This window comes from Coenobita brevimanus, chromosome 5 (assembly GCF_032717465.1).
Source record: "Coenobita brevimanus isolate Jiangsu-jjx chromosome 5, ASM3271746v2, whole genome shotgun sequence".
Taxonomy (NCBI): Eukaryota; Metazoa; Arthropoda; class Malacostraca; order Decapoda; family Coenobitidae; genus Coenobita; species Coenobita brevimanus.
In genome coordinates, this window is record NC_136958.1 from 34432564 (window position 1) to 34439255 (window position 6692).

Here is a 6692-nt window from a genome sequence, read left to right on the forward strand (position 1 = left end):
GATAGTGATGATGTGCCATGCCACTGGCTCGTGGAGAACAATAATTTGCTTTTTGTTTCACTTATAGAAGGACTTTATGTGGTATTTTGACATTTGTAGTAACAATTACATCTATTTTCATTTGTTTGTTATGTGATCTTACTGTTTTTTTTTTGTTTTTTTTCTATAGTTTGTTTTTCTTCGTTTGTCGACGCTTCTCGGTGTTGTCCAAGGTTGCATAATTGCTGGTTAATTCCCTTGGGACCCTTTTTTAAGGTTTAGTTTATATCGTACAGATATTACTGAAAATGATATTATATAGAACGGCCATACCACGTTGAGTACACTGCTTCCCGTCCGATCAGCGAAGTTAAGCACCGTTGGGTCTGGTTAGTACTTGGATGGGTGACCGTCTGGGAAGATGCTGTTGGCATCCCTACGTGTTAAGTGGGGTTGGTGGAGGATTAGTGCCCCTCCCTGTAAAACAATTAACTCTAAGCCTTTGGCCACCCCGTCTGGGATACATGGCGTCTGGCAATGAATGAATAAATATATTACTGAAAATTATATTATATATGGCTTGCCCCTTTCTGAGCTCTGAGTGCTACATTCTTGTTTAGCAGGGGTCGTATCACGTGTGCTATACTGTCGTGGAAACATCTAAAACACTGTATGTCTGTGTGTGTGTACAGCTTCCGGTGCAGGACCAGCATTCCTTTACATTAAGAGTTGCAAGCTAATTTCCTTTTGGTTGAGTCTCGCTGATACACTACCTATCTCACACCCTGGCTTGATGCTTCTATCAATCTATCTATCTGTCTATTTGTCTATGAGTTTTATTATTATAATATGGAGTCGTGACACTTTTATTAACAACTTTAACAAGTCATCACCCATTCCCCTCCTAAAATCTTCAGACAGTACCCTTACAAATGACCCACGTCGTAAAGCAAATATCCTTGCTAGTACATATGCCAGAAATTCTACTTTATAGGACGTCAGCCAGAACGTCCCTGTACTAGAATTTGACTCTCCCAAAATTGTTCCACTTAAAATACAGACTAGATACGTTAATCCATCCGAGACAATTTACCAACCAACAAAGCTCCAGGCCCAGATGGAATTCCACCATTTTTTTGAAAAAGTACTCCCTAGAACTTGTCTCTGTTCTAGCTAACTTATTCAGCATATGCATACGTGTTTCTTCATTCCCAAATTCATGGAAAGAAGCCAATATCCACCCAGTTCCAAAGCATGGAATTTCCTCTAACCCCTCTGATAACAGACCAATAGCAATCACGTCTTCTCTTGGTAAAGTATTTGAAACTGTGATTATTAAGCACATTGTTAAACACCTTGAATCCAACAACTTAGTGATAGACAATATGGTTTGCACCATGAAAGATCCACCATTGATGTACTCAATCTCCTGACTCATGCCATCCATCAACCTGGCGAGATTTAGCGTTTCTTGCGAGATTTGGCGTTTTCTGGAGAGGTTTGGCATGCTTCTGGTGAGGCTTCACTGGTTTTGCAGGGGGTATGACGCATTTTGGAGGACGGTTTGGCGCTTCCTTGGGAAGGTTGGCGGGTTTCTGGAGAGATCTGGCGTGTTATAAGGAAGGTTTGAAACGCTTATTGGAAGTTTGACGGGTTTTGGGTGAGGTATTGCATGATATGAGGAACAACCGACGTTTTCTGGGAAGGCTAGAAGTTAGAGAGGTCTTACTGAGCACATAAAGTTTCGTGGTTGCGTGTGTCAACCTCAATACCTTTGTGTCTGTTCGAACTCTAACTTCTTTATGACTCCACCTGTATTGGGACTCCATATTGTAGTTACAAATCATAATAGATAGATAGATAAATAGATAGATAGACAGCTCTATGCGAGCCTGGGAATGGGAAATGAGCTTGCAAATTACACTGAGGAAAGCTGACGACAGATTACGAAGTGGACAGTAAGGAGATGATGCAGTTAGTTGTCAGCAATCCACCGGTGAACAAAGCCTTAGTGACCATACGCACACATACACACAGGCTTCTAGGACTTTCCACCCACAAGGAACACACGTGATACGTCTCCTGTTTCACCAGAATTTAGGAAAGAGAGGGCAGAAAGAAGCTAGCCATACAATAGACAGGTCGCAGGGAGAAGGGTTTAGCAAATTGAGAGAGAGACAGAGAGAGAGCGAGACAGAGAGATAGCTAGCGGGACTCTACTTTATACTCAGCTGTGTGTGAGAGACTTGTTAATATTTCCAAGACAAATAAAAATAGTCCCATACTATTCTTTACCTCTCCTGTCACTACATGACAAATGGGAAAGAAGATTATCTACTTACAAGCTACTCAAATATAACAACCGCTAGCCCACAAGTCTAATATATATAAAACTCCACCACAAGTAACTACAAAGTCTTTTATGACATTTGGTAGCAGCGAACGTATACGAACCTCGTCTACGAATCAACATTGAATTCCTACAGAATATCAAGATTGAAAACAAAAAAATACCTCTCACAACCAACAATTCAACCAGCTCCTGACAATGTTCTCTCCAACCAGCCCCCTCCGTCTCCCCGATCATCATGCTGATGCAGAGGTGAAGTGATCACACGACGTCTTGCCAGTAGTTTAACAAAGTACTGATACAAACAATCTTGAAATTTCTACGACGAACCAACGAACTACAACCATCTACAATCATACAAGTAACAACTCTACGAGTCGTCTGTATAATCTTCTACACGCACCTACAAGTAGCGGCAGTCTTCAGCCTACAACGAGTAAATCACAAGAGAAAAGGACCGAGAAAACATTGACATAGAAAAACGGAACAAACAAACGAAGAATGAGACACAACTCATAACCACCAGACCTCACCCTCCTCTCTCTGCTACAGCCACCCAACCTCCATGCTTACGCAGGTGTGAAGAGGTCAAGACGACGAAGCAATACCAAGTCCATATTCACAACTCATCTTACTCACTCGTCTTCACTCAAGTTACTCATCGTACTCATTCACTCACCACAGCCACCAGTGTGGGAAGTCGACGTCATCATGCGTGCTTCCTGAAAAGACGCCACGTCGGTCAACACACCATCTGCACCACCACTCACACCATTCTCATCACGGTAAAAATTAGTGAGTTACATAGTTACTTCATTTATACAATACACAGTGATAGACAATAAGCTTCTGCACAAACATATAAAACGTGCTGTATAGTTACAGCTTAAATACACATACTTACTTCAGTTATCTGCATAACTCAAACACTAAATAATCACCAACAATAAATATTCTACACTATATATATTCATTCATTTATTATAACATTTATTTACTACCAACGAGTGTTACCATTTATACCTACATAAAATACGTGTTGCATACATACAGCTATACATTATTATATCTACAAACTAATAAAGAAAATATACCATCACAGTTACTCAGTGAGCGATTAAAAGAACTGTATTAAACATTTATTAATTAAAGCTACCTAGTGGAAACATATAAATTAAGTTACAAGGTAAACTAGAGAAAAAAAAATGGCCATCACAAATGACGTTAACAAGAAGGCAAAAGATTCACCTATCAGCTTAGGAGACATTGTTTACGGTGTCATTCATACGAGAGACAATAAATTATCCCCAAAATTTGAGGGCCCATACAGAGTAATAAACATAAAAGCAAACAAAGTTTTAATTAAGTCACTTTCAAGTGGCGAGGAGAAACAAGTTCATATTGACCATTTAACACGAGTTTCAAGGGAATTATCCCATAATTATTCAGCCTCGGATACAACCGAACAGGCGAACGTACCTCAAGAAACCAAGCAAGAACACAACAATGATTACAAAAAGAAATTAAGGTCATATACCAAACAATCGAACATAAGTGCAACTGTTCCAATCAAATCTACAGTACATCATTTACGAGAATTAAATATCGATTTAAACTCCTTCTATAAATGAAATAACAATCAACCGTAACGCACATCATCACTATCATCGACCACAGCATGATAGGAAATTAATAGATTTTTTTTTTTTTCGGTAGGTTACGATGAAGGGACTTATGCTATGGATTCTCCTCTACATAGCAAGAGGATGTGCGGACTTAGACCCCCAACACATAGTACGACAAGGATGCCTCATAGCTCCAACGGCCACGACTACAATCGTTAAGGACGTCATGAGTACTGAAATAAGTCTAGATTACTTGTATGAATTACCTACTTATCTAGACAGACTTCCGACGCCGAGGCGAACTCTGGACTTCATGATAGGAAATTATGTTTCACAAGCACATAACACCAAGGAAGTGAATGAAATGGTAAAGTTAGCGAAATGGAAACTAGAACAGGCAAAGTCAACTATGCTCATCATGATCCAAGATCTCCCATCTTATGGAACGGAGGTACTGAGCGACAGGAACAACATCACACGTACTCGCCAAAAGCGCGGTTTGTTCGACCTGGGTGGCGCAGTTCTTGGGAACATCTTTGGATTGGCTACAGAGGATGACCTTAAAGAAATAAACAACAAATTTAATAAGATAGCTCAGGTACTAACATACCAAGATAAATTCATCACAGGACAGAACTCAGCAATGAAGACAATTGTGAAAAATCTGAAACAAGCAGAAAACATAGCTCTCGAGAGTGTAGATAAAATAAATGAATTGGAGGGACACGTTACACTTTTCCAACACTTCTCCATCATCACAGAACATATTGACACGATTCTACTACAATTAGAGAACACTAGAGATCGTTTCAGGGCACTTATGCAAGGAATTTCGAATGCTGGTGATGGCAAGATCACAATTGACTTACTCCCAGTTCATGAGCTACGTCAGATAGTTAGTCAAGGCATACATAAACATAAATTAAAGCTGTTGTTCCGCAGTAGGGAATTTATGCAATATTACCCGTGTTTAGAAGCAACACTAACACCAACATCAATGGTAGTTCATGTACCATTCATCACTGAAGACCTGTTCACAGTATACCAAATACACCCCTTCCCCTATAAAAATAACAACACTTTGGTCATCATCAACAACAACACAGACACCGAACTGATCATGGTCTCCAAGAGATGTGACACTGTCACTTTCGCAAGTGAATCAACAATTGAACGAAAGTGCCGCACATCCTTACATGCTGTTCATCTTTGTCCTGTGTACATTTTCACGTTTCAGCCTACTGGTACAGTCCCTTGTGAAATGGCTATCATCAGAAATGACAATATTCATCATCACTGCAACTTCACTTTTGCTCCAGATAAACTTGTACACCATCAACGCATTGGACACTCACAGTTTTTATTTCCCTCATAACACATCAGTTTACATAGTCTGTCCAGATATACCACCATCTCATACATCAGCATCAGGATTATAGATAGCACCAGACTACTGTGCGGTATTTACACCAGCTATGTCTACTTTATCCACCATCAATCACTTCGCCATTCTTAATCATACACACGAACATTTCCACCCACTGCCTGATATGAACTTAAACATGAGCACAAGTATTAAGCTGACTTCACCTAAGTTTGAAACTATGCAGCTGATCAATGAAACAATGAAGCCCTGGGAAGATTTGAGTTTGAGTATGTTCAACCCATATTATGTGTATAGCCCAGCACCTACTGTCTTTATAATCGTCTGCATTGTACAGTAGTTGCAGTACTGTTGTTCGCAATGCACAGAATGCATGCAAGAATTGCTAATTTGGAGTCATTATTTAGTGGGGGGAGAGTTAACATCGAAGTTAACCCCCCTGAATGAATGTATATATTTTGTATATAGTATTAATTATATATATATATATATATATATATATATATCTATATATATATATATATATATAAGAAAAAAAAATACAAAGAAGAATGACCCATGTATGGCAGACCAGTACCATTATCTTTAAATGAAATATTAATAACTCTTACCATAATCTTAATTTTAAACTATTTTTTTTTTCTTGAATGTATGCATTTCACTACAATAACCCAAGTACATACTGTATTACAATTAAATAATTTACTTTAATGCATTTATTCAAATATGTATACAACTTGTTTAAAATGTAATATTACTGAATAATCACTATTTACTATGAATATTATATGTATACAATATTCATACAATTATGTTACTTTTACAATATTATGTATTTCACTTAATTAGCTTATAAGTTCATTATAATGTGTATATAGTGTGTATTAATATTTTAGGACTATTAACTGTCGATGGTACCCCATTTTCGCGTGACCGAGCAATGTATTGGGATTCCATATTGTAGTTACAAATCATAATAGATAGATAGATAAATAGATAGATAGACAGCTCTATGCGAGCCTGGGAATGGGAAATGAGCTTGCAAATTACACTGAGGAAAGCTGACGACAGATTACGAAGTGGCCAGTAAGGAGATGATGCAGTTAGTTGTCAGCAATCCACCGGTGAACAAAGCCTTAGTAATCATACACACACATACACACATACTCACACACAGGCTTCTAGAACTTTCCACCCACAAGGAACGCAAGTGATACGTCTCCTGTTTTATAAGAATTTAGGAAAGAGAGGGCAGAAAGAAGCTAGCCATACAACAGACAGGTCGCAGGGAGAAGGGCTTAGCAACTTCAGAGAGAGACAGAGAGAGAGCGAGACAGAGAGATAGCTAGCAGGA

At 38.7% G+C, this 6692-nt stretch overlaps 1 pseudogene; it reads left to right on the forward strand.

Annotated features, from left to right (window-relative positions):
- Nucleotides 1-298: 298 nt before the first annotated feature.
- LOC145399188 (5S ribosomal RNA) lies at nucleotides 299-419 on the forward strand (annotated as a pseudogene).
- Nucleotides 420-6692: the final 6273 nt, after the last annotated feature.